General features: G+C 39.9%; 1 long non-coding RNA gene across 1 annotated transcript; it reads left to right on the top strand.

Annotated features, from left to right (window-relative positions):
* The first annotated feature begins 4,747 nt into the window (after window positions 1–4,747).
* On the top strand, window positions 4,748–12,484 carry LOC118576299. Its single transcript, XR_004943934.1, has 4 exons — window positions 4,748–5,043; window positions 8,560–8,609; window positions 11,506–11,561; window positions 12,346–12,484. It is a non-coding gene; the product is annotated as an uncharacterized LOC118576299 (long non-coding RNA).
* The last annotated feature ends 239 nt before the right edge of the window (window positions 12,485–12,723 follow it).

Below are 12,723 nucleotides of genomic sequence, written 5' to 3'. Positions count from 1 at the left end.
TCCTCCACATCATTCAGGTCTTCCATTTTTTTTTTGTTCCCTTCTTCTACAGTACTCCTATGCCAAGGCTGTAGGAGGCACTGATATAGATGCTCCATTTGAGGTTGGGAACTCAGCAAGTTACTTATTCTCAGCACATTTACACATGATGAGTCTACAGGAGACACTACTCCACTGTGAAAAAGAAACTCCTAAGACCAAGGTTGAGAGAAGCAGCCATGGAAGGGGTATAAACATAATCATTTAGAAGGCAGTTTGGCAACATGTCTTTTTAGCAAAACAAGAGTAATAAGTTCCCTGTCAGGATCTATGACATTGGACACTGGATATACCAATATCCATAGGCATTGACAAGATATGACAAGGTATGAATTTGTCTTTTGTGAAGCTACTAAAACTAATAATAACACTATCTTCAATAAGAAAACAAGTAAAAACACAAATGAGGGGCTTCTTGGTTTTGTTTTTTTGTTTGTTTGTTTATTTGTTGAAGACAGCATCTCATTATGTAGCCCAGCAGGCCTTGAATACTTAATCTTCCCGCTTCAGCATCCTGAGTGCTGGGATTACAGTTGTACAACAGCATACCAAGTCATCAAGATACTATAAAGAAATATTTTCAAAATTCTGATATGACAATTTACTAATTTGTTTCCATCAGAATTGCTGAATACAGAAAAATTCAAAAATTGGTAACACTAAGAAAAACTGTACTCTTCAAAATATCCATGTACATGTGCTTCTGTGAGTATCTATGGGCACAAGCCACAAAGGAAAAAATACAATTTTTTATATATTACTTCTAGACATTCTTACTGTTTAGATTTTAGTTATTCCCATGCTTTATACAAATGAATTTCAATGTACTCTTGTTTGTAATATCTATTGTTTATTTATTTATTTGGGAAGTTAGACTGAAGGGGTCAGACTGTAACTCCATCTTAGACACGGAGCAACTCCATTGTAGATAATGACCTAAGCCTGAGTCCATGAAGGCCCCAGCCAAGTTTAGCCAATCAGCTAAACAGTTTCAAACCTGGCTTTATAAGGCAGGGAGACCCAAAGTTGCAAGATATGGCTGTTACTGACCATATATGACTAAAAAGCCCACAATGGGTGAAACTGTTACTAGCTCTGTCCAATCAACATGAGCCCCACGTAACTGCTCCTTGACTGCCCAATTAGTACAGAGATTATCTCACCATACTTAGAATTCCCCCAAGTTCTCCTTAAAAGGTCAACGATGTAGTGGATAGCCATACCAGCATTGGCCTGGAAGTTCCAACCCCAATTGAGGCTTCGGTAATGGTCACGCCCACAAGGCAGGGCAGAGGAGGAAGTGGAAGACCAAGGATCGGGAAGAGGGCTCTCTCTTGGTTCCCGGACTCTGGACGCTGGAGGTAGACCGAGCAGAGTTCTCCAGAGAACACCGCCGGACTGCGCCATCCCTTTCCCAGACCCTGCAACCTACCCCTTCATTTGTAAGTTACCCCACAAAATAAACCTCCCTTTTAACTACGTGGAGTGGCCTTAATAATTTCACCAATATCTGGTGCCCAACGTGGGGCACGAACCCACGACCCTGAGATTAAGAGGCAGGAAGTATAGGAGGGACAAGAGAGAAGAGAATGCTGGGAAGTAGAAGGCTGGGGGGGAGACACCGCCAGCCGCCGCCATGAAAAGCAATGTGTAAAGACACTGGTAGCCACAAGCCATGTGGCAAAGTATAGACTAACAAAATGGGTTAATTTAAGATAGAAGAAGTAGATAACAAGAAGCCTGCCACAGCCATACAGTTTCTAAACAATGTAAGTTTCTGTATGCTTTCTTGGTTGGGTCTGAGCGACTGTGGGACTGGTGGGTAAGAGAGATTTGTCCTGACTGGGCCAGGCAGGAAAACTCTAACTACACAACATCTCCACTTTGTGTGGATGATCAGCCTGCACGCTGGCTATTTCTTCAGAATAAAGGCTCTTTGTGTTTGCATACTATTTGAGTCCTGGGTCTTCCTTCAGAGATTCTTAGACCCTAACAATACTATGTATTGTGGTGGTATTGTGTTCCCCAAAATATTGTGCATGATAATAAACTTATCTGGGGTCAGAGAACAGGACAGCCACAATATTAAACATAGAGGTTAGGCAGTGGTAGCACTCGCCTTTAATCCCAGCACTCGGGAGGCAGAGCCAGGTAGATGGATCTCTGCGAGTTCAAGGTCACATTGGAAATAGCCAGATGTGGTGACTCATACCTTTAATCCCAGAAAGTGAGCCTTTAACCCCAGAGAGTGATGGCAGAAACCAGAAAGATATATAAGGTGTGAAGACCAGACACTAGAAGCATTTGGCTGGTTAAGCTTTCAGGCTTCTAGCATCAGTTGAGCTGAGATTCATTTGGATATGAGGACTGAGAGGCTTCCAATTTGAGAAACAGAATCAGCTGAGGAATTGGCGAGGTGAGGTAGCTGTGGCTTGTTCTGTCTCTCTGATCTTCCAGAGTTCACCCCAATACCTGGCTCCAGGTTTGATTCTATTAATAAGACCTGTTAAGATTCATGCTACAATGTATTTCATCCTGGTCTTAAACTCACAATCCTCCAGTCTTAGCCTCTTGACTGATGGAATCACAGTCATGTGCCCACACCTATCCTATAATCTTTATTTTTTTCATAATATTTTTATCAATTATTTGGGAACTTCACATCATGAACCTGAGCACATTCAATTCCCAGTCCTCCCAGATCCAAGCCCCTCCATCCCTATGGACCCCTTCCTCAAAAAGAAACAAAAAGAAAAAAAAACAAGTCTAATTTGTGTTGCCCATTTAAAAACTCCTGTTAGTTCAGTTGGTAGGTGTTGGCCTAGCTTACACTGAACCCTAAATTCAATCTCCAGCAGCATCGGGAACTAGGGGAGTAAATGGTAACATCTGCAATCCCAGCAATGGGGAGGTAGAGGCAGGAGGTCAGGAGCTCACGGTCACTCTATGGTGCACACTGAGACTGAACCCAGGGTGAACAAATGAGATCCTGTGATGAAAAGGGAAAAACAAACAACAACAACAAAAAAAAAAAGCCAACTTTATAAAGTTTCAAAAGCTTGAGGTTCTGTACCAATTCAAATTGTCACATATTTAAAGATGTTCAGCAATTCTGAATGATCTACAAGATAATAAGTTTCCATCCCTGGACAAAAGGCTGAGGTTCCTACTTAAAATACCAAAGAAGACCTGGCCTTCAGGTTCTCCCAACATCCCTCAGTCCCTGCCAGTTACATGGGATGCCTGGCATACCTTGCCCTTTCCCCTGAACTCTTCAGCCTTGGGGCTGGGCTGCCCTTCTCCAGAGGCTCTTCCCTATATAATCCAGACATTTCGGTTACCAACCCCTTTTGGACCTTTGGCCTCCAGGATGCAATACATGGCTCCTGTTTCCTTTCCCCTCCTCCTCTCCCTACATGGCCTAGCTCAACCTGGTCATGTCCACTCTGAACTCTCCCAGATGTTCATTTTTTTATCTTATTTTTTTTAAATTTATATACTACAAGCAATTGTTTTCTGAATGTAAATTTGTATCAGTGACAAACAACTGACATTAAATATTAAGACTACTTAAAAGATTCATCTAACAGTCTCATTAATGATGTGACACGGTGATATGAATCATTGGAACGAGCCAAAATAAAAACATTTTTAGAGCTCCTCATCCATTCTTATTATTTATGATTAATTTCTATGGTCTACTATACTAGATATCTGTGGCTAAAATTAAAACTGGTACCACTTTTTTAGAAATCAATTGGCAATATATAGTCTTTAAAAACTTAGAAGTATTTAAAAGGCTTATGCACGTTACACGGTATTAGCTACTTCCTAGAAGAAAAAAAAGAGAGAAAAGCAATATACAATAAATTGATTATTGACTTGGGCACAATTAAGTTGGCGAGATTATAGAATATGTAAATGACAGAATTCAACAAACTATTCCATCATTCATAACAATGACTATAAATAACAATGACATAAAATGGAAATCATCTTAGGTTAAATGAATAGATCATTTTATTTGTTACAATAATACATAAATTTGATATTTCTAGGCATTAAAAGGATATGGAAAATGAGAAGTCTTTTATTATTGGGATGGGAAGGTTGTGAGCAGGTCTCCATTAATATTAAACTTGAGATCGTTGGAAAGTACACATCTCTTTGATGTATCTGTCATCGAAAGTGTTTGCTATTTCAAAAGCCCACTACAGAAACTATGCATTCAGGATAAATACTGTTTGCGTGTTGTCATAATGTGCTTTGTACAATGAACTTGAAATTTTACCTTATGAGACCGACTTACTGATAGAATAGTAAGTTAAGTGGCGGCTAATGTGAAATTTCAACTTAGAATTCTGACTGATTCTAGGAATGCACTTGAACCATAATTTTTCTCATTCTAAAGTGCTGTGTGTTTTTAAAGCGACTTAACCGAAAGTCTTCGGTGAGTGACACCGTCCTGGAAGAACACCGGTCCTGAGGCTGCGCAGATCTCCACCAGGGGACCCGTTAAAGGGGCGGTGCTCACTCCTCACCCCGTCTCTGCCGAGCGAGCGCGTCTGCGCGGAGGACTGGGCACGCCACTGCCTGCGCTCCAAGAACACACACCACCGCCGCCCGAGAGGATGCGGGGCACAAAGGGAGGCCGGCGACTCGCCGAGCCTTCCGCTTCCGCCCAGGGTGTCACATCTATAACTGTCCGGGTCCACCCACTGCGCTCACCTGCCGGCGTCCGGCGGGGAATCTACCGCCCAGCGCCTGGCTCCGGCCCCTCTTCCGTCTCTTCTGCGCCTGTGCAACCCGAACGTTCGCGAAAATTCCTGAAGCGGCATCGGCGGCTTCCGGAAGCCAGCCACGGCCTGACAGTAGCGCCGGCGATTGGCGTGGTGATTCCCTTTTAGTCCCGGTGGTGTACGTTTCACCTAGGAAACGGAATGGCGCTTCTGTGTTACAACCGCGGCTGTGGCCAGCGTTTCGACCCCGAGGCTAACGCGGACGGTAAGGAGGACCCTGGCCCAAGCCTTCTCCAGCCGCTTGCCGGACCCCTCTCCCCACCCCCGGCCTCGCTCCCGGGAGCCTCCACGTGTCTGTCCCCTCCCTGGGAGCGCAGGGCCGGGCGCTTCGGTGTCCCGGGTGCCCCTCTTTCCTCAGAGGGCATCCCCCGCACCTCAGTTCCATGGCTAACCTGACCCAGTTTACACGTTGTCGCTGCCCTGGTTCCTGGGCGTGAGAGGTCCGAAGAGGTGGGCAGTGGACCATTCTTGCATTGGACTTCTTGCACTTTGAGTACTAGTGAAAAGCGTAGTGTGACTAGTTCAGCCCCATCTCCTATAAATCACTTGCTTTCTAAAGAACTGTTGCGGAAACGACTGTTAACACACCCGTTCCACAGTAGCAACGTTTTGGGTATGCTTTTGCTGGGGCCTGCAGCTTTAAACCACGCCAACCAGCATAAAATGAGCCCCATTGGTGCTCCAAAGACCAGTGTGGTCAAATTAAGAACGTCCAGGGAAAGCAAGCACACGCTGGGTGAACTCAGAGTGGTGAGTGAGTCTCATTAGTGAGTGGATAATTATGCAGATTACTAGGCTATTGTGGAAAGTGACAGCACTTATCTCTGGTTCGCCTAGCATGTATAGTATGGTTTTCACATGCAAGGTATTGGACTGTCACTTCGTTATATAACTTAACTACACCGAAGTATCTCATTGCAAACCGAAGCTCCACGTGGTAGTAACACAATTCTGCATTGAGAAAGAGTTTAAAACCAGTACCTTATTTAAAGACCTGTTTCACGTTTGAAGTGTTTGAAATATTTATCTTGGTACCCAAGTAAACAGGTGACTTCTTTCAAAGTAAAATTGGTACAGGTTTTAAAGAGAAAGATGAAGCCAGTCTACAAGCACTTGTTAAACTGCATTAGTAATGTGCACATTCTACTTAAACACTAAGTAGATTGCTGCCTTGTAGCATGGGGCAATAGTGTTAGTGTACTAGATTCTAGTTCAAAGTTCAGGAGAGATACCAGCTTGTTACTGGAAATTACTCTGTATGTGGAATGATGTAGTACTTAGAAAAGATAAAAGCCAGGCTAGGAAAGCCACACAAGTAAATAACAGCCATCAATTTGGGGCTATTAACAGCATCACATACAGCAAGGAACTCGAGTCAACTGGCAAGAAATTTATTCACTTTAGCAAAGTGGGAATTGTTTTAGAAATTAGGGATAAATGTCAAGTAGATTGGTTGAATGAATGACAGCTGATAACACTAGACTTAAAGTTTTTTGGAATGGGAATAATTTGAGCTTATACATTGAAATTACACATTAAAGGGTTAATGTAAAGGTACCATTATGGTCTATGTTTTCGGGGAAACGGTGATGGATGTGTTATTTGTAAAAAGCTGTCTTCCCCTTCTTAATGGTGTAGTGTGATTTCCACATTTGTTGATTTATTTCATCTCTTTTTAAGTTTATTTTTTACCTTGTGTACAAAATTTGACTCTTTTCAAGATGATAGGACATCTTAGTTTATGATTCAAGTACATGTTAAAAAGAAATGTGAATTGTAACTTGGCATGTGTTAAGTATTGGAAAGTAGACACACGTTTACAAACAGGACAGCATCTACGAGTGATGAGTGAAAACTTCAGCCAAACCTAGTGTTAAAAAGCCCTTAAAATTTAGCCAATAATCTGTTGTAGCTTCTCCGCGTTAAATACAGGTTTCAGCAAAACTGGTAAACCTGATAAGTGTTAGAGAAGGAACTCCGTCTAATTGTCATTTCCTTGTGAAAGCAGTGATTTTCACATTCATGCTGGTTACATGGAAAAGATCCAGCTGCCCTGGACTGTTTCTGCCTGGCTGTGTTTATACATTGTGTACTTTATGGCAGTGATCTGGTATTCCCCTCTCAACTTCATGTTTCTGTACATACACGTATCCATGCCCAACTTCCTTATTCTAACTCTGCTGTATATATAGCCAGTAGCCTCTTCCTAATCTGTGGGTTTTCTTCTTGTACCATTTCATTAGCTAGTGTTTTGTATGCATAACCAACACTTTCTAAGGAAGTAGTATTAGTTGTTAATAGATTAGAGAGATTTCAAGGCAATACCAGAAATCAGACTTAGGGAGTTGAAAATTAAACTTGAAAGATTGAGTGAAGTAAGAAAATTATGGAGGAATGTAACTGGCTTTCTCTAACCTCATGGTACTGTATTCTCAGATAATAAGTGTGTCTGTTACCTGATTGCTTTAAACAAAATATTCCACATTGCTAGTGGTAATAAACGCATTTTGTATAAGAGTTAAGTAAATTAAAATTTTTATTCTGTAATATGGAGAGAGACTGGATATACAAAATGATCAATAGCAACAGAGTGTAACACAGCAATAGAAACAGACTCTGAAACTCAACTCTGGTTTGTATCTAGGAATTACTTGTTAAGACTGCTAATGTAGTTATTACAGCAGTTATTAAAATGTTGAGTCAATTATTTTTTTTTCAAAAGATCTTTTTAGAGGATCTCTTGGGCAATTTTATGGCTTGATTTATAAGTATACTGAAATTTGATATTTTTCTAAAAAGATAATTGAGATATGGCCAATCAGAAGATGGGAGGAGTGCTGTGAAATTCTGTACTCACATCATGGCATGACTGTTCCATACATGAACTCCCAGCTGGTGTGGTTGCCTGCACAATATAGCATCATCTCGTTAAAATATTCAGCAGAGTGGAAAGGGAAGTCTGTGGTTCCCCCAGGCTAAACTGAGAAGCTGCTGGCATTTGATGGCTTCTGGGGGAAGGAGTGACTTTGTTCAGGGGAGTGGCTAGCAAGATGCATGGACATATAGGCACCACTAGTTAAACTCCGGGGCATGAAGTTCTGGGGAAAGGAGCTGGTAAGTGTAGGTGGGGGTAGCAAGTGAGAGAGGTGGGTATGACTGAGATACTTTGCATACATGTATAAAACTTTTAGAGAATAAAAAAGAAATATTGCCAGAATCACTAGAATTTAAAGTTGAATAGTAAACAAATTTTACTCCAAAAGATGGAAGAATATAGAACAGTAGTTCTCAACCTGTGGGCTATGACCCCCTTAGGGGTCAAAGCAGTCCTTTCACAGGAGTTGCCTAAGACCATTGAAAAACATATTTATATTATGATTCATAACGATAGCAAAATTACAGTTATGAAATAATTTTATGGTGGGTGGGGTCACCACAACTGAGGAACTGTATTAAAGGGTCACAGCATTAGGAAGGTTGACAACCACTGATACAGAGTATTCCTGAATGTTATTCTTGAATAGTTCTGTATTATTTTTGTCTGTGTATCATACTCACAGAGATTTAACTGTTAGTATTTGTAATACAAGGAATTAATGAAGTGTTAAGAGTAACTTACCTGCATTTGGAAAAAGGATCAAACCCTAACAACCTGAAGGAGTAATATATAAACTTCTAATTTATAAACAGCTGTATTGTTTCCTTTTTCTGTTTTTGACAGATGCTTGCACATACCACCCAGGTGTACCTGTATTTCATGATGCCCTAAAGGTAGGAACAAGATACTTTTCAGTTTCTTTATACCTGTATGGTAAACTTCAAGATATAATAAAAACTGTTTTCCTCCCTCAGCTTGTCAGTTTTTCCTAATGACCATTTTGGGGTACTTTAAGCATATTCTCTAAAGACAGAAGATGATGGACAGTGATATTTTCTAGTTAGAAAGTTACTTTATTTACATTCCAACCCATTTTCCTAATTATTTATTCCCTTCCTAAGTTTGAAGTGAAATAAAGCAGTCATATTGGTCTCAGTGTTTAGTCTGTCACTGCTGGCTAATAAAAAAGGCTTCCTCTGTGTATTGGTTATTTCAGATGGTTAACGCTTCTATAAGTGTTTTACTGGAAACATGGTACCCACATTTTCTCTTATTTCCTTGGTGAACTGAAGAATCAGAAATAGTACAGTGGTGGTTTGTTTGTTTGTTTGTTTTTGCTTTGTTTTGACCAAGTTTTCAATGGTTACCTTTTTAAAATTCATGTTAATAAGAGGTATACAAGTTCTCAGTAACTTATATTTTTAAAGAAAGATAAATTTTAAGTATGTAAAATAAGGTTACTTTACTGTCTTTCCTTGAATTAACACTTTTCTCTGAATTTCCCCTTATAACATTAAAATGTTTTATTAATATAATTTAACCACTCATTTCGTTAGAAGAAACGAGTGGCTTTATATCCGTGTTTGTATTACCTGAGATTTCCTGGGCCATAGAATCCAGGAGACTTGGAAAGTCGAGGTTTATAATACGTAGTTATACAGATAGACAACAAGAGTCTGTAGAATGACTGACAGTGACATCACTCATCATCCAAGCATGACACCTAAGTTTAGATCCCCAGCACCCATATAAAATCAGAGTGGAGGGCTTGCTTTAACCCAGGTCAGAGAAAAGTAGGTCCTTGGGCCTTTCAGTCCAGCTAGTCTGAATTAATCAAGCTCCAGGTTCTGTAAGAGACCTTGTCTCGAAAAGTGAGGTGTAGAACAGAAGACACTATATATTGACCTCTGGTCTCTGCTCCCACACACATTCACATACAATGAACAAAGCCAAGAAAAGCCAACACAACTACAGAAATGAGAGTAATAAAAATACTTGAGTTTAGGACTGCGTGGATGGTATCTGTACAACACACACATGCAAGTATGCCAGAGACCACTGGACTAGAGGTGACAATGTTGAGGACACAAACGAATGTACTTAAGGAGTGAAAACAGGAAGCATCCCTATGGTTAGGAAATAGTAGAAGGGAAAAATGAGAAATAAAAATGTACAGTAAGAGAGGAAATGAACAGGAAGGAATCAGAAACTGTCCTTATTCCAAGAAAGAAATACACCTTCATAATCAGTTCCAACACCCATAAAGGCTTTAAAGAGGCTAAAGAGATGGAAGCAGGAGCTGGACAGAGGGCCCTCTGGAACATTGTTTTCCTCACACAGACTTAGCTGCTTGCACCTTTGTTTACATTGTTTTCATGTACCAGTTAATTACTAGAATCGCCCCCTCATACACCACGATTAATCAGTAAAACCTCTACAGAATGCATTTGTTGAATAATATCAGCCTCTTTAACACTATAAGATCTGGTAATTGGTGGTTGCTGTGCATCTTAATCCAAAGTTCACAAGAGAAATTACAGGATATTTAATTTTCCTTCTTAAGAAACAGGAGAGAAACCTGAAAAGTGCGTATTAGTGTTTAAAAATTCACTCCCAAAATGCCTTAAGAAGCTGGCATAAACCCACATAAATTTAATATGAATTTGTGGACACAAAGATATTGTACTTCTGTTTCCTTACTTTCTACTACATTAAAATTAAAATCAATAACTGAAAACCACCTTCAGTAAGCTGTTTATGGTAAACTACATAAACTACCTGTTTTTTGAGTAAAGTAATTAAAATTAGACTCCTTCCTCAGTGGCATAGCACCAGACAAAGAAAAGGTGGAGACCAGGAGAAAAGCCAGATAAGCTTTTAATGAATCCAGAGTACAGTGGAAGAAACAATAGTGCATCTTATGGTGGCGGTGAGGCAGGCAGTGTGAGAAGAGAGCATTAGGCCAGGAGCCTCTGCTCTTTGTTCCTTTTGGCATTTATTGAGGGTTAAGAAAGAATCAGGATGATGAAGGCTTCTAAATACCAAAGCAGCCACTTCGAAGAATTATTGAGCCTTACTTTATTGTTATTGGTTTAACTTTCTAGTCAGTTAAGGGCTACTCTTGTTACCCAAAACCCAACATGTTTGAGATGGTAGACCACTAAAATCATTTATTACTTTGAGCATATTTAGCTCTGGGTCAGCTAAAAGCTGCCCTGCTGATATTTCATTACAAGTGTTCTGTCCTGGCTTATTTTTAACTTGGTAGGCGAGAAGGGCATTGTAACTGGTGACATCTGTCACCTTCCCTGGTTTGGTAACTCCCTGCTTTAAAGAGTCACTTGGTAGTTCATTCAGACTTCACTTCCCTCAGTTGCTCTGTCTTCTCTGCTTCAGGCCGAAAGGCTAGTTTAATTGTTTAGGAACTACATTGATTTAATTGTTACTTAATAATCACCTTATTCCTCAGATCCTTCAACTATATGAATTAGAGAGAGGTTGTTGGGAATTGAACTTGAGGTATTATGCGCACTAGGCATTCCGTGACTTACATCCATAGTCCAGTAGATGGTGTTTAAAACCTTTTTTTCTACAATTCAAATAATATTCTTAAAAGCACATTTGATTTTTTGTTTTAAGTAGTTAATTGTTTATTGAAAAAATTATGGGATTAGGAAACACCTTACAAAAACTGAATTCACATGTATATATGTATATAATGTCTAGATTCAAGGACATAAGTGCAACACAGTTTTAAGGGTTTGTTTGTTGTTTTCCCTTGTTCTACAGGGTTGGTCTTGCTGTAAGAGAAGAACAACTGATTTTCTGACTTCTTAAGCATTGTAGTAAGTACTAGTTTACTTCTTCATTATTTTTCCAAAAGTACATCATCCTAGACACTCCAGGCTGAGCAGTCAGGTCACTGGCATCCATTAACTCAGCTATCAGGGTGCAACATACCTTACAAAGCAGAGTCATCCCTTCATAGCCTCTAAAATCCTTTGTTTGCCTTGGAGAGTAAGATTTTATTATGTTAACTTCATTTGCCATTTTACATTCTTGATTTCAATAGTCCTGAAAAGAAGAAAGGACGTCAGAGGCAGGCAATGGTAAAGAACATTTTCAATTAGAGGCAGTAAATTTTATCAGGACACCAATGAGATGGTTCATTGTTTCATATGGCACGAAGAAAAAGTATTTCTATATTATAGATGAGAAAAATACATTTTTAAAGATTATTTGAGTTAAGATCATATTTCAGTTTAGTAGGAAATTAGAAGCCTAGATTGAGACCTTTTTGTTTGTTTTGTTTTAAGGCAAGGTCTCAGGAAGCCTAGGTATAGCCAAAGATGACCTTGAACTCCTGAACTGCCAGCCTCCAAATCCAAATGCTGAGATTACAGGTGACACCATGCCAGGCTTAGTGGTATTGGAGGTCAAACCTAGGGCTTTGTAATGCTAAACAAGCACTCTGTCAACTGAGACTGCAGTCTGGGACCTTTTTGAATAAAGAGCTTTGGCGTGTATACATAATTTGAAAAGGCTTTTGAAAACACCCAAACAGATCCTGTGCTGACATACATAAAGTAGGTGAAAGCGTAACTGTTTGTTTGTATCTTTTACTAATAGGGTTGTACAAAAGGTAGGCATAACAGTGAGAAGCCACCTGAACCAGTCAAGCCTGAAGTCAAGACTACAGAGAAGAAGGAACTGTCTGAATTAAAACCCAAATTTCAGGAGCACATCATTCAAGCCCCTAAACCAGTAGAAGCAAATAAAAAGGCCAAGGTATACAGCTGCTTCTATTTTTAACACTATGGTAATGGCATTTGCTGGTGGTAATTCCTTTTAGCGTTGTATATAAAGGTATTTATAGTGGCTACTGTATGTGGTTTTTCCTTTGTTAATAACCCTTTCATTTTTGAGGGCATGCACACAGAGTTGGGGACTTGTACCTCTTCAATTTCTGGTGTATCTTTTTCAAGTGGCATGGTGGAATTCAGTAAA

Source organism: Onychomys torridus, unplaced genomic scaffold, assembly GCF_903995425.1.
Source record: "Onychomys torridus unplaced genomic scaffold, mOncTor1.1, whole genome shotgun sequence".
Classification (NCBI taxonomy): Eukaryota; Metazoa; Chordata; class Mammalia; order Rodentia; family Cricetidae; genus Onychomys; species Onychomys torridus.
Note: the sequence above shows the minus strand (reverse complement) of the source record. Positions and strands in the feature narration are given on the sequence as shown.